At 37.2% G+C, this 27,298-nt stretch overlaps 1 protein-coding gene across 19 annotated transcripts in view; it reads right to left on the bottom strand.

Annotated features, from left to right (window-relative positions):
- The window catches only part of DTNA (dystrobrevin alpha), a 360,321-nt gene that overhangs the window by 183,895 nt on the left and 149,128 nt on the right, over window positions 1-27,298 (bottom strand). For 18 of the 19 annotated variants that reach the window (XM_081078748.1, XM_081078749.1, XM_081078729.1 and 15 more), the window contains exon 2: window positions 11,790-11,916. The gene's annotated coding sequence lies outside the window, so the exon portion shown is untranslated. Of the gene's footprint in view, window positions 1-11,789; window positions 11,917-13,766; window positions 13,938-27,298 lie in introns of those variants that run through there. The other variant, XM_081078741.1, reaches the window with a different exon arrangement.

Consider the following 27,298-nt stretch of genomic DNA (forward strand, 5'->3'; position numbering starts at 1 on the left):
GCCAAGACTGAGAGACATAGCAGATCTAACTAATATATAGAAAAACAGAGGCAGCCAAAATGAGGAAACAAATAAATGTATCCCAAATGAAGGAACAGGAGAAAAATCGAGAAAAAGAACTAAACAAAGTGGAGGTAAGCAACCTACCAGAGACAGAGTTCAAAACAATGGTTATAAGGATGTTCAAGGAACTTAGTGAGAACTTCAACAAAAAGAGAGCAAGTATGAAAAAGGGCACTGAAACCATAAAAAAGAACCAGACAGAAGTGAAGAATACAATAACTAAAATGAAGAATGCACTGGAGGAATCACTAGCAGAATAGATGAAGCAGAGGATTGAATCAGTGATTTGGAAGACAAGGTAACAGAAAACACCCAATTAGAACAGCAAAGAGTAAAACAGAATTCAAAAAAGCAGGATAGTTTAAGAGACCGCAGGGACAGCATCAAGCATAACAACATTTGCCTCATAGGAGTACCAGAAGGAGAAAAGAAAAAGCATGGGATTGAGAACCTATTTGAACAAATAATGACTGAAAACTATCTTAACCTGGAGAAGGAAATAGACATACAAGTCCAGAAAGCTCAGAAAGTCCCAAACATGGTGAACCCAAACAGGTTCACCCCTAGACACATTATAATTAAAATGACAAAGGTTAAAAACAAAGAGAGAATCCTAAAAGCAGCAACAAAAAGGCAAATAGTAACTTTTAAGGGCACTCCCATAAGATTGTCAGTTGATTTCTCAACAAAAACTTTGCAGGCCAGAGGCAATGGCATTAAATACTCAATGTGATGAAAAGCAAGACCTACAACCAAGACTACTCTACTCAGCAAGGCTATCTTTTTAAATTGAAGGACAGATAAAGAGCTTCCCAGACAAGAAAAAGCTAAAGGAGTTCATAACCATCAAACCAGTATTACAAGGAATGTTAGAGGGACTTCTTTAAGACAGAAAAAAGAAATCAAAATTATGAATAACAAAATGGCAATACAGTGGTACCTCGGTTTTCGAACATAATCTGTTCCAGAAGACTGTTCGAGTTCTGAAACATTCGAAAACTGAGGTGCGGTTCCCCACAGAAAGTAATACAAAATGGATTAATCTGTTCCAGACCTTTAAAATCAACCCCTACAACTGCAAATTTAGCATGAATTTTACTACCTAATGATACCATAAATCCATAAAATTTACGGCGTTTGTAAACCGAAATGTTCGTCAACAGAGATGTTTGAAAAAGCCGAGGTACTACTGTAGCTATATATCTATCAACAATTACTTTCAATGTAAATGAATTAAATGTTCCAATCAAAAGACATAGGAGGGATGAATGGTTAAGAAAACAAAACCCTTACATATGTTGCCTACAAGACACTCACTTTAGATTGAAAGACACACACAAGACTGAAAGTAAAGGGATGGAAAAAGATATTTCATGAAAATGGAAATAAAAAAAAAACAACAAAAAAAGCTCAGGTAGTAATACTTATACCAGACAAAATAGACTTTAAAACAAAGGCTATAAGAAGAGCCGATGGAGGAGCCAGTAATCCTACTTATGGGTATTTATCCAAAGAAATCCAAAATGCTACTTTGAGGGGACGTGCACATCCATATGTTCATTGCAGCATTCTTTACAATGGACAAGATGTGGAGGGAGCCTCGGTGTCCATCAATGGAAGAATGGATAAAGAGGAGGTGGTACATATATACAATGGACTATTGCTCAGCAATGTAAGGGAATGGGTTCTTGCAGACTGCAACAGCATGGATGGACTTGGAGAGTTCTGTGCTGAGGGGAGTATATCAGACAGAGAAAGACAGATGCAACATGATTTTACTTACATGTGGAATCTAAAAACAAAATTAACAAACAAAACAGAAACAAGCTCAGAGATACAGAGAACATTTTGATGGTTGCCAGACGTGAGGGGGTTTGCTGGTGTGATGAAAACAGGGGAAGGGATTAAGATGTGCATATTGGTTATTACAAAGTAGTTATGGGGATGTAATAGCATGAACAATATAGTCAATAATATTGTAATAACTATGTATGGTGTCTTATGGGTGTTTGATTTGTTGGGGAGGTAGATGGGAAAGAGTTAAGAGACAGGGTGAAAACGGTGATGGGATTAAGAAGTACAAATTGGTAGTTAGAAAATAGTATGGGGATATAAAGTAAAGCATAGGGAATATAGTCAATGATATGGTAACAACTATTTATAGTGCTAGATTAATCAGGGGGATCATTTCTTAAATTATATAAATATCTAACCACCATGCTGTACACTGGAAATTAATATAAAATAATGTTGAATGTCAACTGTAACTGAAACATTTAAAAAGGGGAAAAGGTGAAGGGGAATGAGGTCTAAATATTCAGGTATAAAACAAATAAGTCATGGGAATATAATGTACAGTATGGGAAATATAGTCAATAATATTGTGATAGTGTGGTATGGTGACAGATGGTTGCTGGACGTATCATGGTGATCACTTCTTTAGGTATATAAATGTTGAATAACTATGGTGTACATCTGAACTTAATATAATATTGTATGTTAGCTACATTTTAAAAATGTTTAAAAAAATGAAAACAGGGAAAAAATTTTTAAAAAAAAACAAAACTTTAGTCATTAAGACAATGAAGTATTAGCAACAGGATAAGCAAATGTACTGATGGGGAAAAAAAGCAAATAGGCCCTCACACACATATGGAATCATGACATGAGAGAGAAGTGGCATTGTAGAGCAGTGGAAGAAGGATTTCAAAATCATCGCACATACAAAGAATTAGTGGATTAAAGACTTTAATATGAGAAACACAACTTGGAGGGCAAGGAGAGAAGCATAGCACAGGATTTTTAGGGCAGTGAAAATACGCTGTATGGTATTACAATGATGGCTAGATGTTATTAATATTTGGCTAAACCCATAGAATGTACAACACCAAAAGTGAACCCTAATGTAAACTATGGACTTTGGGTGATAAAAATGTGTCAATGTAAGTTCATCAGTGGTAACAAATGTCCCACTCTGGTGGGGGCTAATGATAGTGGGGGAGGCTGTGCATGTGTGGGGACAGGGTAGATGGGAAATCTCTGTATCTTGTTGCTATAAACTAAACTGCTCCTAAAAAAATTGTCTTTAAATTAAAAAAATGAAACAAAAAAACAAACCCACAACTTGGGAACTTTCCGGGGTACGGAAAATTTTCTTAAATAAGAGACAATGTAAATAATAAAGAAAAATATTTACATATTTTACTATAAAAATCATGCTTATGTAAAGACAAACAGCATGATGCAAATTCTCCTAGGGAAATAAAGAGGCAGTTGACAAAAGACAACTCAACAAGGCAGGAACATAACCTGGGCAAGTAAATGGAATTCTTATTTTTTCTAAATAATATATAGTTACTCAAAGATAGACATAGCAGTCTACATATGCAAGTCACATTTTTAAAAATTCTTTTTCACTCCTGGAATGTTGACAAGTTATCCACATAACAATAGTAGACCAAAGACATAGATATGTATCTTTTTGCTTTCATATGTCAGGTATTTATGGAATATATTGTTTTACACTTTTCAAAAAAGTGAATACGTATGTTTCAATCACGTTAGTTGCCATTTTTAGCATCACATTATGCCTGTCATTGCCAGGACTATTTTGGGCCTGGACCATTAAAGGGCAGTTTAGGGCTTTTATGCTGGGTTTTCACTCACACAAATATAGTCATGCACACAGACAGTAAACATGATGCCGGCCAGAAAGACATTTCTGGTTTTGCTCACTGTATGTCCAGCACCTAGCAAAGCTCCTTATATTTATGTAATTCTCAAAAAGTGCTTGATGAACAGTAAATCTACTTCTACATATTATAAATAAAACCCAAATCAATCTTTTCTTAGTCTTTTCTCCTTAGATCCAAACTTCTCTTAGGGGAAAATAAGATCAAGAATATAGGGATACTGGCTCGTTTGTTGTGTGGTGGAGAATAGCCACCGTGTTTCCCCGAAAATAAGACCTAGCTGATAATCAGCTCTAATGTGTCTTTTGGAGCAAAAATGTATATAAGACTTGATCTTATTTTACTATAAGACCCGGTCTTATCTAGCATAATATAATACAAGACTGGTCTTATATTAATTTTTGCTCCAAAAGATGCAGTAGAGCTGATTGTCCGGCTAGGTCTTATTTTCAGGGAAACAGGGTAGGTGGTAGAAAACTCAGATAGATCTTAATTGTGGCTTTGTTGCTAATTATTGGGGTAGTACCTAACCTCTCTGGGCCTCCACTTCCTCAAATATAAAATTGGGGGGTTGCTGTGGTCTGAATGGGTGTGTCCCCTCCCCCCCAATTTACATGTTGAAATCCAATGTGATAGCGTTAGGAGATGGGGCTGTTGGGAGGTGATTACAGCACGAGGGTTAGTACTCTTGACCTAAATAGGATGAGCGCTCTTACAAAAGAGGCCCCGCAGAGCTCCGGAGCCCCTTCTACCATGTGAGGACTCAGCAAAAACGTGTTCAGCTATTGATCAGGTGGAAGGCTCACACCAGAATGCGACCATGCTAGCACCTTGATTTTATACTTCCAGGCTCAGAACTGTGAGAAATAAATTTCTGTTGTTTGTAAGCTACCCAGTCTCTGGTATTTTGTTATAGCAGCCCAAATGGACTAAGGTGGGGTCTAGAAGACTTTCTGAAATATCCCTTCTGATGCTTAAATTCTATAATTTTAGGACCTGATCCTGTGGCAAATTTAACTAGGATGTTACTTGGAATAATTATACCTTATTTATCTCAGGCTCCCAGGTGCCTAGCACAGAGTCCGGTATATATTACACATAAGAGATGTATGTTACACATAAGAAATGTGTAATACACATTTGTTGTGAGGACTAGAAAATAATATTCATAAAACAACAAAACAACAAAGGAAAGTTCCTGGTACATATAAGAGATGTGTAATATACATTTAAAGAACAAATAAATGAATGATCATTATAGGTATAAATATGGCCTGAGCATCATTAGGATTTTTCATGAAAGGAAGGAAATCCTTCTCTATGGATACTGGTTTTTTGCATTAAAATGAAGTCAGAAGATTGATTTGGAAAATTTTGAGTTTTATTCTAATCAATTATTATTCTTACACTTGGTACTTGAATAGTGTGATTAAAAACATTTCAAAACACATTTATGGACTCTCTTAAGAAGTGCGAGTAGTATTGCCATATCTAGAGAAATTTTTGTTTTGCATTATACACAAACCCTTTCATAATTAGTCATAAATATTCATTTCATAAATATTCTGAAATGAGAGATAGAATCCTTGCCTTAAAAAGCTCCCACCTCGAGGGTGATTCTAAATGTCATTCAGGCCTAAAATTCTATCAGTCTACAGTTTTAGAAATCATCATTTTCAGGCATAGGCTTACATCAATAAATGAGGTTTTTGTATAAACAGGTCTCAGAACCACAAGGTACTACATCTTTTAAACTTGTTGCACAAAAATACTGCTAATTTTGGCATCATCCTAAACATAAACTTATTTGCCAATGAGGAAAAAGAACTGTGTACTTATAAATAGCTTACTCCTCAGGAAATACTTTAAATGGAAAAATCTAGCATTATTATAGACCTATATTCTTACAGGATTAAATCAGAAAGCTCTTAGAATGGCAGTTTGCCGCAGTGAAATGATATGGCTTAGTTTTCTTGTTCTGCTACTTTCCAGAAATATGACATTGACAAATTATCTCAACTCTTGGAATCCTAGTTTTCTTATCTAAATAAGAAGGAAAATAATAGCTAATTTGAGGAATTATTATGAAAACTAAATAAGATGATGTTCGTGGCGCGTCTTCTTTGGTGCTTGGCAGAGTGGCACAGATCCTCTCTGTAAGGTCCTTTTCCCCCAACGAAGCTCTCTTTTTGCTTGTAATAGCTAGATGAAATCTTCACCACACTGGAACCACTCAAGGATATCTCAAAATATGAAGCTCCATATTTCACCTAACACCAAAAATGAGGCTACCTTGAGCTGATACAGGGAGAGTCAAAGATAAAAATACTTGGCATTTGTCACTGATGAAAATTTCAGAGGGAGGAGAGATGGCTAACATGAAAAATGCCAACATGAGCCTGTGAATGCCTGACTGAGATTGCTTTTCTTTCTGTTGTCTACAATAGGAGTTGATCTAGAAATGGCCCAAAGGGCTATATGAATTCAGACACAGGACTGGTAAGTATTGACTCAGGAGGGATTTATCAATGACCTCCCTGTCATGGTAACAGCACAGCTGTGATGGATCTTGAGAGATGACTAGGATATTGCAATTCACGAAAGAGTTCACGTGTGCTTGTGGGTGAGGGGGACTTGAAGGGGGTGTGATTGTGAGGAGGGTCTAGGCAGAAGAACCAGCATGAACAAAAATAAAGGCACTCTCAGTTTTTTCCTTTTTTGTCCCCCAAACTGTTTCTGATTGGTTCATTCACTTATTTTCTTTAGATTCCGCATATAAGTGAGATCATATGGTATTTGTCTTTCTCTTTCTGACTTATTTCACTTAACATAACGTTCTCTAGACCATTGTTAGATGGGCGGGCGTGGGGGATAAGGGGAAAGGTGAAGGGATTAGGAAACAGTCGGTAACCACAAACGACCTCAGGGTTTTTGAAAATTAATTTGGAGAACGTAATCATTAATGTTGTAAAGATTTTGTTGGGTATCCGATGGACATGTGTCCTATTTGGGAGACCATCTCAGGGATATTGTGGATGCCTGATCATGGCTCTGTACACCAGAAGCTAAACAATAATGAATGCCAACTATAATTTTATATATATAATGTGATGGCTCGGTGCGAGGTTGGAGGGATAGTGGACAGGGGGTGGGGGGTTCACAGTGTGAGGGATATAAATGATGAATGTCTAAGTATTACCTTGTCTTGTACACCTTTAACTAATAAATTATAAAAAAAAAACAAAGGAAAGAAAAAGAAATAAAGCCACAAAGGATTTAAAAAAAATGTAAAGGCACAAGGCATGGCTTAGAGAAGGCAGATCATTCCTAAGTTAGCAAAGGTCAACTGATGAGCAGCAAAGGCAGGCAGAAAGACTCAAGAAGTTTGTCGTGCCTGTATTGACATGCTAAGGAGTACAGGACACAGATTATGTTCTGCAGTTGATGGGGCAGCCATCACTGGCTTTGGGATAGAAGTGGGTGGAGGTAATTAGATCATGTTGGCTACTGTTAGGTACCTACTCTATACCAGGAACTTTGCTTTGTTGTTTTTGTTGTTGTACGAATATTATTTTCTAGTCCTCAAAACCAAATAGACATATCTTTTTAGATGATGAATCTGAGGCTCAGAATTTAAGTAACTTGCTGCTCAAGATGATACATTCTTAAATGAAGCAAATGGCATGAGAGGAGTAATAGCACCTTTAAATATTAATTTCACAGCAAACTATTAAAGAATGGAAATGATGAGGTCTGAATGTAAATTAGGAAGTTGATTTCAGAAAGTCATGTTTTAAAAGGGAAAGCGAGGAGAACACCAAAAAAAGGGGATTTGTGTTCAAAGCAAGCCCCTTCAATATTTAGGCAAGATATCTTAATACAGGTATATTCTGGAATGATGTAAGTTTATTAATAATAAACAATGTTGCTTCTGTATTTTAAAATTACTTGATGACTATATTATATGAGAGACAGTGGAACATAATAATTATTTGTTCAGGCTCTGAAACCAGGCTGTCTGGATTTGAATTTTTCATCCCATCTTACTTAACCTTGGGCAGATTATTCCACCTGTCTGGGCTTTAGTTTCCTTATCTTTAAAAACGAGATTGATATTACCTATGTCATGGGGTTGTTGAAGCATGAAACGTAGTATATGTGTATACACAACAGTGTTTGCTATAAAGGAGGAACTCAGTAAGCCTCAGCCAGTGTTGCTCTGTGCATTTGTCCTTATTCACTAATCATTTATTTATTTAGAAATTATCTTTAGTAAGCCCAGCAGAAGGCTAGTTTCCAGGGATACAAAGATGGATAACAGATGATTTCTGCCTTTAAACGCATTTGATTTTTCCCACATTATACGCTGTGATTCAACTGACTACAGCTTGGTTCAAGCACTTCCCTGAAATATTTGAGCACCAGCGATTTAAAATCTCTCTTCAGAATGTTGCTCATTTGTGTAAGAACTAAACTCTACTCTTCCTCCCGCTTCCTCCAATGTGACCTGAAGATATGTTTGGCCTGCCTTATCTCTTAGGAAAGATATTTCCCTTTACCCATCAGGCAACGTGCTGATGTTAGTGAGATTATTTCAGTCATCTCCTCTTACTTATGTGTACTACACCCTCAAATGTGAGTGTTTGCACCACCGCTCCAGGAGTCTCTTCCTGGCTAATTCATTTAACTTATGTGTGATGTAATATCTACTATTAATGGATGTATTTCTCTTCCTGAGAGTATTGTTTTTCTTTTTTTTTTATCATGTCATTCCTCAGCTCAAAATCCTTTACTGACTTTTTTTTTTTGTTTGTTTGTTTTGTTTTTTTTGTTGAGAGCCCACTGGCCCATGTGGGAATCGAACCAGCAGCCTTCGGAGTTAGGAGCATGGAGCTCTAACCGCCTGAGCCACCGGGCTGGCCCCTAGAGTATTGTTTTTTTTAAAAAACATGATTTTATAAAGCTTCATTTCTATAAGCTGGAAAGAAACATTAACGATTAGAATTTTCAGTGTTGTACCAAACTAAGGAAGATGTGTTTTAAGAACATTGGTTATTTGCTACATCTTAAACCACACCATAAAGCTACTATCCCTGTGTGTCCCAATTTTATGTTATAAGGGGTCCAAAAGTAATTTTGCTCATGATGGCATTTTCACATTGTCTGGAGGATTCTCAATTAGGCATTGCAGGTTTAACATTAACATTAGTTGACTAGATGAAAACTATGGGTAGGAGGTACACCATGTCCTTTTGAGTGTACCCATAATACATTAACATGGACAAATGAGCAGTCACAATGACCCCTGAGAAAAGATTGAAAAGGGAAATGTCTACATCAATAAATGAGAAGAAAATGAAAATAGCCAGGCACTTGCATTTAAAATAACGAAGTGAAGTGACAAAATGATTAAGTAAAAAGCTACTGTAATAGCAAAGAGGCCCTTTAGAATGAATGGGATTGGTAGGACAGTAGTGGATTGTTTACCTGTCAAAAAAGACGGACACTGGCACCCTGATCACTTTGCTTTCCAATGCAGTCAGTATTTATTTAGGAAATGGGAAATGTTCAGATCACAGGGCACCAAGTAGCAAACAGCCATTACTAAAAGAGAAAGGTCTGATTCATCATAAAAGAGATCTGAAGTTCTAGATTTAAATATGAATGTAGGAATGAGACTGATGCCCTAAGAAGAGGTTCTTATACTATGCATACAGAAGCTTGTGAAATGAGAATATTAAAAAAGTAAAAATCATATTTGTTATGTATCTGAGACTCAATTTAAAAATCTTCCCATGAACTTGATATGCAAGATAAGAATACTAGCAATGATTTTATTAACAGCAACAAATTAACTACCACACTATATAGCTTAGAATATGCCTTTAAATATATCTGCAACAACAAGGATGGATCTTGAGATTATTATGCTAAGCAAAATAAATCAGACAGAAAATGTCGAGAACCTATGATTTTACTGATATGTGGGATACAAAGCTGAAAACAACAAAGGAACAAGACAAACAATGAAGAAACAAAAACTCATAGACACAGATGAGTTTAGTGGTTACCAGAGGGTGGGGTGGGGGTGGTAGATGAGGGTAAAATGGATCAAATATATGGTGATGGAAGGAGAACTGACTCTGGGTGGTGAACACACAATGTGATGTATAGATGTATTGCAGAATTGTACACCTGAAACCCATGTAACTTTACTAACAATTGTCATCCCAATAAATTTTAATTTTATATATATATATATAAAGCTAAATATATATATATATATATAATTAAATAAAGCTATATAATAGCTTTATATATATATATAAATGTATATATATATATATTTTTTTTTTTTTTCAGTGTAAAAAACTGCACTTCACATTTAACTTTATATTTATTTCCTGAGAATCATTTATTTTCCTTGGGACAAGCAAGTAACCCCTATTCACTTTTCTTCCACTAATTTTGGGGAGAAATTAATGAAGTACTGAGTAGTTAGTCGGGATGTGACTAAGAAAAGAGAAAACACTTAAATATTTAAAACAGACAGGATTCAATCCAGAGAAATGGTTACACAGATGATGGAAGAATTGAGAAGCTAAACTGGGGATAGTGAATCATCCTTGAGATTAGCAGCAGCAGGAAGTCAAAGGCACTACTACCACCCACAAGTCTCAAGGGACAAGAGGAAGAGGTGATATTACTAGAGCTCAGAGTTCAAGGTCACTGGGGGGGAGCTGGAGGCTGGGTTTGGGGGCTGGAAAAACCAGCCAATCCGGCTCAGCTTTCATGGAACCAGCAGAGTAGGAACAGGGCAAGGAATGGAGGTGAAGGTAAAAAACAGGTACACACAGGCACAATCGGAAAATAGAGAGTTAAGTAAATACGTTTTCTATTTTCCTTTTCTCCTTCAGAGTAATGTTACACTAGACAAATTGATTTACTGATATTTTTAAAGGGCACTAAGTTTAGCTCCTAGGAACTGCATTTAACCAACATCTTGTGAACAAATGAAATCACCATTTTAGTTCCATATACAATCCCAAGAAACCAAACTTACACACCCTTCACATTATGAGAGAATTATCCACCTTCATTCTGAAGTTAATCAAAAGTACAAAGAAAGCACCACTGTCTTTTGGATTAGATTTAGACAGTGGTCAATCAATTCTCGGTCAGTTGCACTGTTTTATTCAGAACTGTGAACAGAGATATATTCTGATGTTCGGGAAATCACCATCTTCAAAGTAGTTAACAAACCCACACTTTGAAAACTAGACTCAGGAGGAGGTGGAAAGACACACAATTTCCTCAAGAAGACCACCACTCAATTCCTAGATTCCTCTGAGCTGACAATGGCATATTGCAGATTAACTGTAAAGTACAAATTTGTAGGCCTATGTCTTTTGTAGTATGAAAGGGTAATTATGCATGATGACATAAAAAACATTGATCCATCCATTTTATGGCCAGGCAAAACAAAGCTTAATGTGTGTGAGTATGTGTGTGTGCTTAATCGTACACAGCAGTTTAGAAACTGCACCTAACTGAAACCATGCCCTACTTTAAGTATAAAATCTCCCCATGGGCAGCCTCTGAAATGTTAGCCTTTTCTGACGCAGAGACTTATTAATGATTAAACTGCCATTACTACCATCAGATTTTCCTCTAGTTTATGCCATTAAAACATGGTTTTGTCTCATTTTGGCTTATAACTCTGATATTAAATACATTATTTTAAAAATTAGATGACCTTAAGCATAGAATGAAGTATTACGGCATTTGCTTAATGGAAACCAGGAAAGGATGTCCGGGCCATCTCTATATCTCACACCTCATAGTTCAAATGGTCTTTGATAATAATAAGAAAATAAACAAAAGGCACAGAAACTAAATCTTTCACTGTCTGACATTAAAAGTACAAAATGTTGATACTATTTAACCCCATTTTCCTTTCGTGCAATGAGAGAAGCATTTTGAGAGGAAATAGTTCAATGTCCACCTTAAACTCTTTGTCTCAGACTCACTCACCTAAAATTCAACGAAGAAACAGCATGAACTTTCCAAAAGCATCTATTTTTTCTTTGAAATGGCAGTTGACTATGGCATTTGAAGACTTCCCAAGCACTTCATCCAGGGACTGGTAAATTCTATTTATCTGCAATGAGAAAATAGACTTTTCTTTAGCTAAACACCTGACACGTGCTGATTACAGAAACAGAAAGCCAGAATAGGCAGATCTAGAGCATATGATAGTTTACAAATTCCCTTATACACTAAAAGTGATTTATAATACTCAAATCAGAACCCTGATTTTCATTTATTATAAGAAATATTTAGAAAAGTAGACACTGTGCCAGACAGAGGCCTTTTATAGCTGAGGATTGTGAGGCCCAGGGGAATGAAATGACTGTACAAGATTAAGCCCCTGGTTAGTAACACAGAGTGGCCTCGAACCTTGGGCTCCTAACCTAATTCTTTGTTTTAAGTTGATTAAAAACCCAGATGAAGGAAAACATGGAATCTTTTGTGTTTTCTAAGCAGGTAATTATCTGGAATACTGTGTTACCATAATTTCCACTAAAGACAAGGAAATTAGTTGAGTCAGTGTCCCAGACCAGCATTTCCTCTACTGGTTTAAGCTTGAGCAGTCGTAAGTAGATATCCAAATGATTTATTAAGTTGTATAGTAATAACAAAAGTAGTAAATAGTTTGTAAAATTGTTAATGTTTCTTAAGGAAGCTGAACAATTTTATAAACTTTTGCCTTCTGGAAACAAACCACAGATAAAAACTGAAAGAGATTGCACTTCCCAATGCGAAGACTCGGCTTGGTAGTGACCCAGCTACTCCACCCGCCATCTCCCATCAGCCAAACTTTCCCACCATTTTCTCTTCCTCCTTCCTTTTCCCTTCCCTTCTTACCAATAAACACGCTGCTGTTACTACCGTGTTACCCCGAAAATAAGACTTAGCCGGACCATCAGCTCTAATGCGTCTTTTGGAGCAAAAATTAGTATAAGACCCCGTCTTATATTATATAAGACCCAATATTATATTTTATATTATTTTATATATCCGGTAATATAATATAATATAATATAATATAATATAATATAATATAATATAATATAATATAATATTATGTTATATTATATCATACCAGGTCTTATAGTAAAATAAGACTGGGTCTTATATTAATTTTTGCTCCAAAAGATGCATTAGAGCTGATGGTCCGGCTAGGTCTTATTTTTGGGGAAACAGTATCCCAGCTGCTAAACTGCTGGAAGAAGCAGAAATATGAAGCTCTGGAAATCCCATGTTAAGATGAAGGAAGTGTGTGGACTAGAGGGGAATCACAGAATATAAAGGGGAGAAGGCATCTGATAGTAGTGGGGGTAGAAAAAAAAGGGGCAGAAGGAGCCTCGCTCTGTATCCTGGATGGGGGTGGGTTCCCCATGTCTCCAACTCCACCCTTGCACTTTCCTCCCCCAATTTTCTTCTTTAACCCAGATTATCTAAAATGATTACAGTAATTATTTAGCTTTCATGGCTTCAGGCATCCTATGATTTTAGTTTCACAGAGGAAATTCTATGCAATAACTCTCCTTGCCTCTAATCCAAGTTTTCAGATATATTCATTATTGCATGAGATTTATTTAAGAGCAGATAAAGAAATTTTATGACACATTAGACTCCAAAGATCTTTCCCTGTACGTAGATTCTAGGTACATATATGTATTTGGCATTCTTTGAATTAAACGTATTATTACAACAGTAGTACTTTCAGATATGTTTTGTTTTCTTAAAGTACATGCTACTTTTTTTAAAAAATTGGGGTTCAGGTAAAGTAGACATATGCATCTGGGAATAAGTTATATATTAAAAATATTATCCCCTTATCATGAGTGCAAATCTCCAAACCATTGCATGAGAAAACAAATGGATACCTTACACAATCTTACATACACTATTATTTATAAAGTTTACACACATAGATAAACTTACATCCAACTATATCTGGCAATATAGAGTCACTCAAGGAATCCTTTGGTATTGACCTGGGGACCCCTTAGGATGGTTCCATTGGTTGTTGCTCCTCTACCTGGCAGTTTTCGGAAGGATTTTTGCATTTTAGTTTTTTAACCAGGTCTCTAGGTCATCACAAGCTGCAACAGACTAGGAGGAAGATGAGACAAGGCTCCGATAGAGACGCTATGCTTTAAAGTACCCCACAGCGTGGCTCAGGTTGCACACCTTCACTGGGATCTATGACTCCAAGAGAAGTTGCAACTTGGATAACATCTTGATTGTAAGTCGGCTTCAGTTTTTGCTATTCCTCCTCCGCCAAGAAGTGGCCTCTGTTTCAACCTGTTTTTCACAGCAGTGATCAAAAGCAGTTGTCTACTCTGGAGGCAGCTCCATCCCTACCCCTCTGGGCGTCTGTTGCCTGGAGTATATAGAACTGAATAGCATCCGTAATTCTTTTCACAGTCAAGCCTCCCAAACTGCCACTAAATTAAAGCCTGCTCTCTTGTCTTGCTGCAGCCCACTGGACATTTGCAAAGCAAAATTCTCATGTGAACAGTGGGTGGGAGTAGAAAACGATACCTTTTTCTCTTTAAATTTTTTTTTCAATTTTTGAAAAATTTATGATGTGGTCTGCAATCATCTTGAACCATCAAAACACTTATCTACCTCCGAATTAAACAATAAGGCCTATTTAGAATCATATATATGCCAATACAAATGAAGAAGCAGAGAACCAACAGCTTCTAGAAACGATTTCTAAAGTTACCTACATTTTATCACTGTCTCTTAATCCCATTTGAGGTAGGCATCTTCTGCCACCGTCCCAGTGATCCCTGCTTCCCAATACTTATATCCTTGTATAATGAGTATATTATATTTCTGATAAATTATTTTGAAGTATAAATTTTAGTACTTCTAGAGCTGATGCTTCTTGCACAGTATTCTTTCTAAAAAGATTTAACTCTTCATAAAATCATTTTTAAGTAAGTCTGAATTTAATTTGGATGAAAATTTAAACAATGACGTTTTATTTTATTTAATGAATGAATGAATTTTATTTTTTAAAGATTTTTATTAAAATATAGCTAACTTACAATATTATATTAGCTTCAGGTGTACACCAGTTATTCAACATTTATATACCTAAGAAGTGAGCATCATAAGTTCAGCAACCATTTGACACCATACCATGCTATCACAATATTATTGACTATATTCCCTATGCTTAACTTTACATCCCCGTGACCATTTTGTAACTACCAATTTCTACTCCTTAATCCCTTCACTTTTTTCAGTCTGCTCCCCAACCCCCTTCCATCATTCACCCCGATAATTCCAGTACCCATCTGATACCACACATACTTACTAGGATATTATTGACTATGTATGTTCCTTATGCTATACCCTACATCCCCATGACTACATTGTAACCACCAATTCACCCGCCTTTTCACACCCCCAACCTCCCTCCCATCTGACAACCATCAAAATATTCTCTGTATTTATGAGCTTGTTTCTGTTCATTTTGTTCTTTACATTCCACATATAAGTGAAATCGCATTACACCTGTCTTTCTCTGACATACTCCATTCAGCACAATACCCTCCAGGGTCATCCATGCTGCCACAGATGCAGGACCCCATTCCCTTCCATTGCTCGGCAATATTCCATCGCATATATGTACCACCTCCTCCTTATCCATTTTTCCATCGACAGACACCCAGGCTGCCTCCACATCTTGGCCATTGTAAACAATGCTGCAGTGAAGATATGGATACACACATCCCCTTGAAGCAAAGTTTTGGGTTTCTTTAGATAAATACCCAGAAGTGGGATTACTGGATCCTTCACTGTCTCCTTTTATAGCCTTTGTTTTAAAGTCTAGCTTGTTTGGTATAAGTGTTGTTACTCTAGCTTTTTTTGTTTGTTTGTTTCCATTTTCATGAAATCGTCTTTTTCCATCCTTTTAGTTTCAGTGTGTGCGTGTGTCTTTCAATCTGAAGTGAGTCTCTTGTAGGAACAATATGTAACGGTTTTGTTTTCTTATCCATTCAGCCACCCTATGTCTTTTGATTGGAGCATTTAATCCAGTTACACTTAAAATAATTATTGATAGATATATAGTTATTGCCATTTTATTATTCATATTTTTTATCTTTTTATATTTTTCATATTAAAGAAATCCTTCTAACATTCCTTGTAACTGGTCTGGTGGTGATAAACTCCTTCAGCTTTTTCTTGTCTGGGAAGTTTATTATCTGTCCTTTGATTCTAAATGATAGCTTTGCTGGGTAGAATAATCTTGGTTGTAGGTCCTTGCTTTTCATCACTTTGAATATTTTCTGTCAATCCCTTCTGGCCTGCAAAGTTTCTGTTGAGAAATCAGCTGCCAGTCTTATGGGGGATCACTTTTAGGTATCTAACTGCTTTTCTCTTGCTGCTTTTAAGATTCTCTCTTTGTCTTTAATCTTTGGCACTTTAATTATGATGTGTCTTGGTGTGGGCCTCCTTGGGTTCATCTTGTTGGAGAGTCTCTGTGATTCTTGGGCTTGAATGTCTATTTCCCTTGCCAGGTTAGGGAAGTTTTCCATCATTATTTCTTCAAGTAGGTTTTTAATTCCTTGCTCTCTCTTCTCTTTCTGGTACTTCCCTGATACAAATGTTGGTATACTTGATGTTGTCCCAGAGGCCCCTTAAATTATCCTTATTTTGGGGGATTCTTTTTTCTTTTTTGTTATTCTGAGTGGGTGTTTTCTGCCACCTTATCTTCCAAATCGCTGATTTGATCCTCTGCTTCATCTAATTTCCTGCCGATTCCCTCAAATGCATTACTTTTGTTACTGTAGTCTTCATTTCTGACTGGTTCTTTTTTATGTTTTCTATCTCCATTTTATGTTTCTTATCTCTTTGTCCATGTTCTCCCTGAGATAATTCAGCATCCTTATAACCAGTGTTTTGAACTCTGCATATGGTAGATTGCTTGTCTCTATTTTGTTTAGTTCTTTTTCTGGAACTTTGTCTGTTCCTTCATTTGGGACATGTTTCTTTCTTTCCCCATTTTGGCTGCCTCCCTGTGTTTGTTAGTATGTACTAGGTAAAAGCTGCTATGTCTCCTGGTCTTAGTAGAATTGTCTTGTGTAGCAGATGTCCTGTGCAGCTCATTTGCACAGTATCCTTGGTCACCTGAGCTGGTGCTCCAGATGTGTCCCTTGTGTGGACTGTGTGTGCCCTCCTGTTGTAGTTGAGCCTTGGTTGTTGTTTGCACGTCAACAAACAGACTGACCCTCAGGCTGATTGGTTGTGAGGACTGGCTGTGACTACAGTGAAGCAGCTGTCGTGCAGGGGCTGACCCTACAGGGCATGATTTCCTTTAGCAGGGCTCTGGTGGCTGCCCAGTCTTCCCTTTCGGTGTGTTGTGCTTGGAGGCAGCCAGGTGATGCTTGAGCTCAATCTGAAGCTGGCCACCAGGTGTGCCAGCCCCGGGGCCTCCTATGAGGGGCCCCACCACAGGGAAAGTTCAGCCACAGCCTGTGCCCTGCTCAGGAACACCTGGCATGAACCACGATGCAATCCTCAAATGACTGCCACCTGAGCTGGACTTGCAAGTGCCTCAAGAGGCCAACATGCAAACTGAGGCCGGCTGCTACTAGTGCTGGGCTTGGTTTGGACCTGCTCAGCAAGAGGTATGGGACATGTTGAGGCCAGATGCTGCATGTTGGGTTTTGTGAACCTTTGAGAGATTTTAGGAACATCCTTAGCATGAGACAAGACAGGCCATTTGTATGAAAAAGCCATTGGAAATGGCTTGGGTGTGTCTGAAATTTGGGTGGGGCGGGGTCTCAAGGAATTACCAGGGCAGTACAAACTGTGTTAGTCAGGCTGAAGAAGAGTCAGACATGATAGCTGCCTGTGTTTGCATGCCTGGATGAGGGAGGGCTCAACAAAGAAACAATGGCTTCTGCCAGCACTTCTGGGATAAAGCTGCCCCTCCGGCCCTCACCCTGAAGCCAGTTAACTCAGTTCCTCCCCGTACGTCCCTGGTGCCTTTGCAGCTGCTGCCCTAGTGCTGGAACTCAGAGCAAGTGAGTCTATCAGCAAGCAAATCCATGTGCGGGTCCTTTAAGAGAAGTGCCTGGGACACCAGCCACCCCCCGGCTCACTCAGCCAAAATCTCTGCTGTTTTTCACAACCAGAAGTTATGTTGATGGATTTCTTTCCCCAGCACTGGAATCCTGGGATGGGAAGCCTGGTGAGGGCTTGGACCCCTCACTCCTCCAGGGTGCACCTCCACAGCCAAGATAATCCTCTCAACTTTTAAAGGTCACGTGCAGGTGTGGGACCAGCCTATTCTGTGTCTCTGCCCCTCCCACCAATTTCGAGGTGGCTTCTTTTGTATGTCCTTAGTTGTAGGACTTCAGTTCAGCTAGACTTCTGGAGATTCTGAATGATGGTTGTTCTGTAGTTTAGTTGTAATTTTGATGTGGTCATGAGAGGAGCAAGCAGAGTATTTAGCTGCTCTGCCATCTTGAACAGAAATCCTCTTTAAATTCTAATTTAAATTCTCTATCAGCTATCAAAGTCTAGTTTGACTAACATGTGACTAGAAATTAAAATTTAGTGTTATGGGATTAAATAAAATACTGTCTCCTTTATCTAGTTTCCTGAAGAGTTTTCCATTAGTGTCCAGACTGGAGTTAGGAGTCAACATTTTTTACCATAGAGTACCACAAGAGAAAGAAGGATTTTGTTAATTTGTCGTGCCATAATTTAGGCAGATAATTTGGATGAAAGTTGCAGGAGGTAGATTTTTGCTCAGTAGGAGAACCCCTTCAACTTAGAGCATACAAAAATAGAACGGGCCACCAGAAAAATATAATCTTCACATTAATGGTATTAATTTAAATAAAGACTGGATAATCACTTGTGGTGGTCAGATTTCATCAAGCACATGCATTCATTACATAAACTGGTGTAAGTGTTCACTACCAACTGAGATTATGTGGGAGTTGGCCAAATATTAGACTGGAGTTAATATTCATGTTTTTATTTATGTTTTTACTGATCTTCCTACCCAATATAGCACTCCTCCTCATTCTCTATTGCTTACCCTGATATATTTTTCTGCATAGCACCTCCACTATTTATTATCTATTCATTGTCACTTCATACTAGAATATAAGCTCCATGAAATCAGTAATTTTGTTCACTATGGCACCCCTGATGCTTAAATGATGCCTGACAAATAGTAAGCCTGCAGTAACATTTGTTGTATGAATGAATGCATATTTTAGTCCTTGTTTCTTAAAAACATTTGATCCAATTTCCTCTTTCTTATCCCCATGAGTTTGCGCCATAATAGGCATTCTATCTCCTTTCATTGTTATATAGGACTAGGATAGCCTGAATGTTAATAGGAAGAATGAAGACGAAGCTTTATAATACTTCTGTAGTCTCTTCTTTTCTTTTAGTTACACTTGGATGACTACAGTGTCATGAGTCTAGTTTACTAGATTTCAGAAGTTAGGATCGAGATCATTTGCAGATTATTACAGTCACAGAAGGCAGGTTCAGCGTTATGTGAACCATATACAGATAATGACAACCATAGGTTTGCAAAGGGTGCTCCAGAGAAATGCAAACATTGAGAGGCATGTTGCATTCACAAACATATGAAACTTGGTTTTTTCTGGTGTTTGACATTGTCATAGGCATAAGTTGTAGCAGGTATTAAGTGAGTTTGGCTAAGAATGATTAAAGTCACTTGAAAAACAATAATTACTTATTCAAATAATTTCCCAATAATTTAAATAGGTCCTGCTTTTTACAAGTGACTCTTTGTTGCCATATTCACAAATGGCATATAAGGGTTTCACACCAGTGCTGAGGCTGAGCTCAGTATTCTGCCTACTCCTCTTCCACAAACACAGCATCAGCCAGGTCTTCAACAACAAAGAAGAAGCAGGGAGAGGAAGAAAAAGTACTTAGATCCCTAAGCCTCTTCTTAGGTCCCTGAAGCAGCTTCTTGTGTTATAATAACAAGGCTGAACTGGGATCAGCAGCCTCAGTTTTATTTTTGTCTCTATAACTAACTAGCCATGCAAGTCATTTACTCTTAACTGGATTTCTCATTAGTAAAAGGAGAGTATTAGTTCTCAATTAGGGATGATGTGCCCTCCCTACCCTGGACATCTGGCAATGTCTGGAGACATTTTCTGTTGTGGAAGGAGGGTAGCTGCAACTGGAATCTAGTAGGTAGAAGTCATGGATGCTGCTGGACATCCTCTAATGTAAAGGACAGCTTCCTCCCCCCCCCAAAAGTTATTATCCAGTCCAAATGACAGCAGTGCCTAGGCTAGAAACCCTGGTCTAGATGGTTCAAGTCCCTTTCATTTCTAATACTATTCTATATACCACATGTCCCATCCAGACCTCTGGCCTAGTTTCTCTTCTGAAGAGAACTCCTTCCTGCACCTCCCAGCTCTACAGTTAGAGTTACTCCTCCATACCCAATCCTTGGTGTTTCCATACCACTCTTTGAGTTCCTTCATTGTAACACATGTTACCATGTAAAATTGCCATGAATTTTTTCTCTCGCTCAATGTGTGCAACTGGAGGGCAGGGTCTACCTTATTTATTTCTTTGTCATAAGAAATGATAAATAATAATCCTTATTTTATGTTTATTTGATTGATGGTGGAACAATTAGCAAACGTGAAGCTCAGCATTTTCTCCGTTGGTTCCTACATAGAGTAGTGGCATAAACTTATTCAGATCATTTCACCAGATTATTAGTCACTGGCTTAAGAATGTTAAAGTGATTTAGGAAGCTACAGCAAAGTGGATTTGGAAGCGTGGCCTTTAGACTAAATTCAGAATCATCCCAGATACAAGGATCTAAGGTCAAAGTCAGGGAGAGGACAGCTGGGTGACGGGCCTTTCCTGATGATTTCAAGGTGGGACAGAACGCTCAGGGAAACTTGGGTACTCTCTCAATTCCAAGATTTGGTCTTGTTGACATAGAGTTCAGCCTGAGAATCAGGAAGGTCTTAGATGTCTGTACATATTTCCTATTAAAGGCATAGATTGTTACTTCAAGCTCCTAGGAAAAAGAGGCTGTAGCATTGGGTGAGTTTAGCTATTTAGATCCAGTGTGACCCCATCACAGAAGGGCAAAAACCACATTGTCTGGTGGACCCCTCCCACCAGGGACTTAGGGCGCCAAGGGGAGCATTGTTGAGACTGGCTGTATCTGCTCTGTGCTATTCAGCCACTTCATCTCTGTGAAATTTTTAAGTCTTTGGCCAAGTAATCAGGGAAATTAATCTAATCTCAGAGGGAATTGTGCATCTGTAATTTCTTTTCATCCATTTATAGCCCAGGGATTGCAGAAACATGGGCTGTACGTCACAATCCTACAAATCTAGGTACCTATACAGGGAAAGTAGAGTCACTGGCTGCCTCCCTTCTCAGGCACCTACTTTAATACTTTCTGTAGCAGGACTGCAAGAGGATATTTGAGGAAGCGAAAGATAGTAGCCGAATACTGAGTTTCACTCTTGACATTTCACTAATAGAAATAAAGAAACACACACGATACTTCATCCCTTAGGTTAAAATAAGATAAAGCAGAGAGAACAATAACATTTGGACAAAATAGCTGTCAGCAGGAATGGACATATACATTCAGCCCTGAATGTAGAATTATTTTCCACCATAAAGCCAGGGGACTGTTGACATTCAGGAACACAAGAAAAAAAAATAGCGACTTGCCTGTCAACATCTGCTCAGTTGGGTATTCAGTCAACTCTTTTAAAGGTGCTGAAAAGCAAGTAGGTGGTTTATAAAGGATTTCTGAGCCCTGCTTCTTGCACAGCATTTTTTTTCAGAGGAAATGCCTCTGAATTTCCGCTGAAAAAAATGCCTTTGGCGTTGCTTTCTTTTTTTCTTTTTAAAAATTTATTGGGGTGACAATTGTTAGTAAAATTACATAGATTTCAGGTGTACAATTCTGTATTACATCATCTATAAATCCTGGCATTGCTTTCTGTTGCGTCTTACTCTAAGGTTAAGGCAGTTGCCTACTCAGATGATATTTGCATTTTTTAAAGAATATTTTCCCCCCATATGTTTAATGATTCACCCAGTGCCCACAGGGGAGCTCACAGAGGAGCTCCGTCACTAAGAATTCACTGAGCACCCATAATTTTTTTCTTTTTCAAAACAAGAAATGTAAAAATCATTAGCTATATGTTAGTGTTTATGAATAGGCAAGTTTAATTAAAATGGATACAGAGGTAGCTGGAAACTTGTAGTTTTTTTTTTTTAAACAAAATAAATTTCTTTTTAGGAAATGTAGGAAATTACAATAAATTATAAAGAAAACTAATATCATCCACATTATTTTATCAAACTTGCAAATTAAAATATATGACACATATGAATATATGGGACCTCCCTAGTCACTGAATGCTTCTTTAGTTTATTCATGTATTTTATACACACTCACATTCACACAGAACACATTCTTGCTACATTTCTGGGTAAGGCAGTAGGTCATCATTTTATTTTATAGTAGCAACTTATTTTGTAGAAACCTCTACTGTAAAAACCCATGTATCTCAAATTATCAGAAAATAGTCATTTTCTCAGAATACACTTTTAAAGAGAAAAATTATCTCATTTTGTATCTTTTAAAAAATACAGTTGTAAAACCAGTAAGTGTCTCTACAAGCAATCACTAAACTAAAGTATCTCAAGTTTTCTTAGGTGAAAAATCTCTTTTTAATTCTTAAGTAGAACAATATGCAACTGAAACAGAGTATAGGCCAAACCCGCAGGGGTGATCTCATTAAACCTTTAAACTCTCCATGTTGAAATTAATTCTAAGTAAGACAGAAAGATTAACACATATTTGCTGACCAGGCAAAAAAATGTTTACTCAAGCTCAGCCCTACTTTCTTGCAGCTCAGTACATCTGCCAAATTGGTCAAAAAGAATTACATTGAACTTTGAAGGTTAAATCAAAATGTGTTAAATATTTATCCAATTAATCTTTAAAAAAACAAATTTATAATTAGCCACATGCAGGTATATCATAGATTCTAGTGAAGTTTCCCTGGTACTTTGTGACCATCGATGTCTTGCTTAGAGTTTATGTTCATTCATCTGTTAAAGTCCTGCACATGTCTAAGAGATTAATGATACAGTGTGATTTGATATAAGTGTGTCTGTTTGATTTTACCATTATGTAAAGATCAAAACAAATAGAATAGAAGGAAGGAAGGAGGAAGCAAAGGAAGGAAGGAAAGAAGTCACGAAACTGGACATGGGGGAAAAAAGAAAAACTAAAAAGAAAGATTTTCTAGGACCTTTACCAGTTACATTAATGCTATTAAAAAAGAGGATGATGAATAGGGGAGTAAATGTTTACTTGCAGAGTACCACACCTCCCACAATTATCCTAAATTAAATTTTGTACTAAGCACACAGAGTTCCACATTTTCAAAATGATTTTTCTCTAATATGTATAAAAACTAACCAGAAAGATAACTCTCATAAAACAACATCTGTGCAAACAGCACTTATTTGGACACAATGTCAGTGATAAATTCTTTGACATGACAACCAGATTCTTAATTTTTTTTTTTGGCTTGTAATATATCTTGTATATTTTGTTCCCCCCCCCAAATACTTATGTAAAAAATATTGATGGGTGTTTTCTTAGACAAAGAAAGGCTTTTTCTGGAAATCATAAAGAGATGAAAGGATCTAATTTTGGGAATGAGTGTTTAGGCCTTGCCCTTCAGTGGTACATTTCTACCTTACCTCATGGCCTCGAATATGCCACATGCTTTAGTAACAACCTAAGGGTTACTGAGAGCCTGACTTATCATATTTATCTGAGTCAGAGGGGAGGAGTGTCTGTTTCAAAAATGGAGATAAAAGATAATTTGTCATCAGTAAGTTGCCATGCCACTTTGGAGTTATAACTAAAAATGATACTATATCCTGTATCATAGGTTCTCAAACGTTTTGTTCTGAGGACGCCAAAGATCTTTTGTTTATGTGTGTTACATCTATCAATATTTACCTTATAAGAATTGGCTTAGAAATTAAAAACACATTTATATATTTGTTTACATAATAATAAATCCATTGAATGCAACATAAATAATACCTATTTTTAATAAAATAGCAATATTTTATAAAATAAAAACATGTAGTCAGAAGTATAACATGGTTTTACATTTTTGGAAATCTCTTCAATGTTTCGCTAAACAGAAAGAAGGTACCTGGATTTGCATATATGCTTCTACAATTAATTTATCACAATATGTTTGTTTTGGTTGAAGACTATAAACGAAACTCCAAATTTACACAGATAGGCAGTTGAAAAGATAGAGTATTTTCAAAGCCTTCAGATGATTGTGAAATAAGTGGGTGTTTCTTAAAGGTGAATTGCAATATGGAATTTGAGCCATATCAAATAATTTTTCATAGCCTGTTACATTAAAATCCATTATCTGTCTCATACTTTGTATAGATTTTTAAAATTTATGTATGATTTTATAATATCATGAATCAGTCATTTGAAAAGTATTGGTTCACTGAGTTATGCAGATCTTCCAAATGTTGATGCATTTCATTTTCAATAACGAAAGGTTATATTTATTAGTATCATCATCAATCTCAGCAGAAAAATCTTTTAGGTATGGGGAAACTGTCAAGCTCACAATGGCAGATATAAGCTTTCCAAAATTCTAAATTTTACTTTAAAGTTTGAATTTTATCATTGTCAGAAAACAGTTTTGTCTGAAGTGACAGGTTCACTTCATTTATTTTCAAGAAAATCATTCCCAAATACCATGTCTGCGTAACCATAGTTTGACTGCCATTGTTCTTTCAAGTAAACTTGTTCTATGAAAGAAGGGCCTCGTCAATGAAAGTAAAAACTAAAATAAACGAATGGGATTATATGAAACTGAAAAGCTTCTGCACAGCAAAAGAAACTATTGACAAAATAATGAGGCAACCAACTGAATGGGAGAAGATTTTTGCAAACAGTGCCTCTGATAAGGGGCTAATATCCAAAATATACAAGGAACTCATGAAACTCAACAACAAAAAAACAAACAACCCAACTGAATAATGGGAAGAGGACCTGAAGAGACATTTCTCCAAAGAGGATATACAAATGGCAAACAGACATATGAAAAAATGCTCAACATCGCTAATCATCAGAGAAATACAAATGAAAACCACAATGAGATATCACCTCACCCCAGTCAGAATGGCTTTCATCAATAAGAGAAATAATAACAAGTGTTGGAGAGGCTGTGGAGAAAAAGGAACCCTCATACACTGTTGGTGGGAGTGCAGACTGGTGCAGCCGTTATGGAAGGCAGTGTGGAGGTTTCTCAAGAAATTACGAATAGAATTACCATATGACCCAGCAATCGCTCTCTTGGGTATCTACCCAAAAAATCTGAAAGCATTCCTCTATAGAGACACGTGTACTCCAATGTTCATTGCAGCTTTGTTCACGGTGGCCAAGACATAGAAACAACCAAAATGTCCTTCGATAGATGAATGGATAAAGAAGTTGTGGTACATATACACAATGGAATACTATTCCGCGTTAAGGAAAGATGATATAGGAGCATTTGTGACAACATGGATGGATCTTGAGAGTATAATGCTAAGTGAAATAAGTCAGACAGACAAAGCAGAGAACCCTATGATTTCACTGATATGTGGTATACAAACCAAAAAGAACAAGACAAACAAATGAGAAAGAAAAACTCATAGACACAGACAATAATTTAGTGGTTACCAGAGGGTAAGGGGGTGGGTGGTGGGTGATGAGGGTAAAGGGGATCAAATATATGGTGATGGAAGGAGAACTGACTCTGGGTGGTGAACACACAATGTGATATATAGATGATGTAATACAGAATTGTACACCTGAAATCTATGTAAATTTACTAACAATTGTCATCCCAATAAATTTAATAAAAAAAAAAGAAGGGCCTAGTTCAATTTGCACACCAGTCTTACTTCCAGACAACTATTGCGCCTCAATATATTTCAAGAGTACTTTAGGCACACTTTCCATTTCCTCAAACAGCTTATTAAAAAGATGTGTATTAGAGTTTCATGATTTAGTGAGGTTTTTGTTGTCATTGATGCTTGCTTGTTTTTTTTTCTGTAAGTGCATAGCAATGAAGAACATAATTACCTCCAGTAAAGGTTGGTGCCATTGCCTTGATTTGTAAGGTTGCAGCAGTTTTACCCACCATTATTTTTGCGTCATCAGTGCAAATGTCCATACAGTGAAAATGGCAAATAACATGTGAGAATTATTGTTAAAATAGTTTTGACCTCAAGAAGCTCTTGAAAGTGTCTTGGGGACTTTACTTTGAGAATCACTGACCTGAAAGGCAGGAAATATAGTAAGGTGGTTGAGTGAAGTCTCTGAGGTAGGACAGAGCCACTGGTAAATTTCACCTCATTCCTGATTCAACCTCTCTGTGCTATTGGGCAAGTTATTACTTAACCACTCCAAGCCCCACTTTCCACACCTCTAAAACAGAAATAATAACAGGTTTTACCTCACAGAGTTGTTCCATGGATTAAAGGAGATCACTTAGTACAGTGCACCACACACAGTAAACTCAACATGTTAACTATGATTACTAATACCTACATTACCGCTTCTTTTTTAGATCAAGAAGCAATGATGTGAGTAAATAAGAATATCAGCTGTATTTGTTGGAATTGGTTTATGCTGTAACAATCCAATCTTAGTTCTAGATTTCCTCTACGAATACAAGCTATATGAAGATAATGTTGTTTTTTCCTACTATGTTGTTGAGTACAAAGATGGGTATTTGCCCCTCGTACGCTGATTTGCAAATCCTTGTTTGTACAGTCAGTCATGAGAGATAGTTCTTGGTAGTTAGAGTTAGTGATGACAAGTGAGAGCTATATTTTGATTAGGACCCATGATCTCCCAATCCCTGATCTGCTGCCTGTCACATTCATGTGAGGGAAGTGGATATTACCAGTGGGTTACATGATAAGCAGAAAACTAGATCACAAGGAGTCACAGGAACCCCTTTTGCCTAAGGCCTAGGACAAACACAAGAAATGTCTTTCTTAGGATGTTTACTCTTGACCTAATCTCAGTCTTCCAGATTTTACCACATTGTGGAGAAAACTGAATTCAAGGAAATGGCCTCTAAGGAAAAACGGGGTACAGAGGGTATTTGCCTCAATAAAAGGGGTGAGGTTTGAGGTGTGTGTGTGCGTACGTGCACATGTGTGTGTATGTACACATACGTATATGTGTATATTGCCCTCTTACAAACAGGAATTTGGCAGACTCTAAGTGAGTGCTGGAAAACTCTAAGCTCATAGGCCCATCTACCTGATGTAAATGTGGGAAACAGGTGGGTCTAAGTCCGAGAAACACAGGCACACTGCACCTGCATATTTTACCCCTATGA

Source organism: Rhinolophus hipposideros (genome assembly GCF_964194185.1).
Source record: "Rhinolophus hipposideros genome assembly, chromosome: 17".
Classification (NCBI taxonomy): domain Eukaryota; kingdom Metazoa; phylum Chordata; class Mammalia; order Chiroptera; family Rhinolophidae; genus Rhinolophus; species Rhinolophus hipposideros.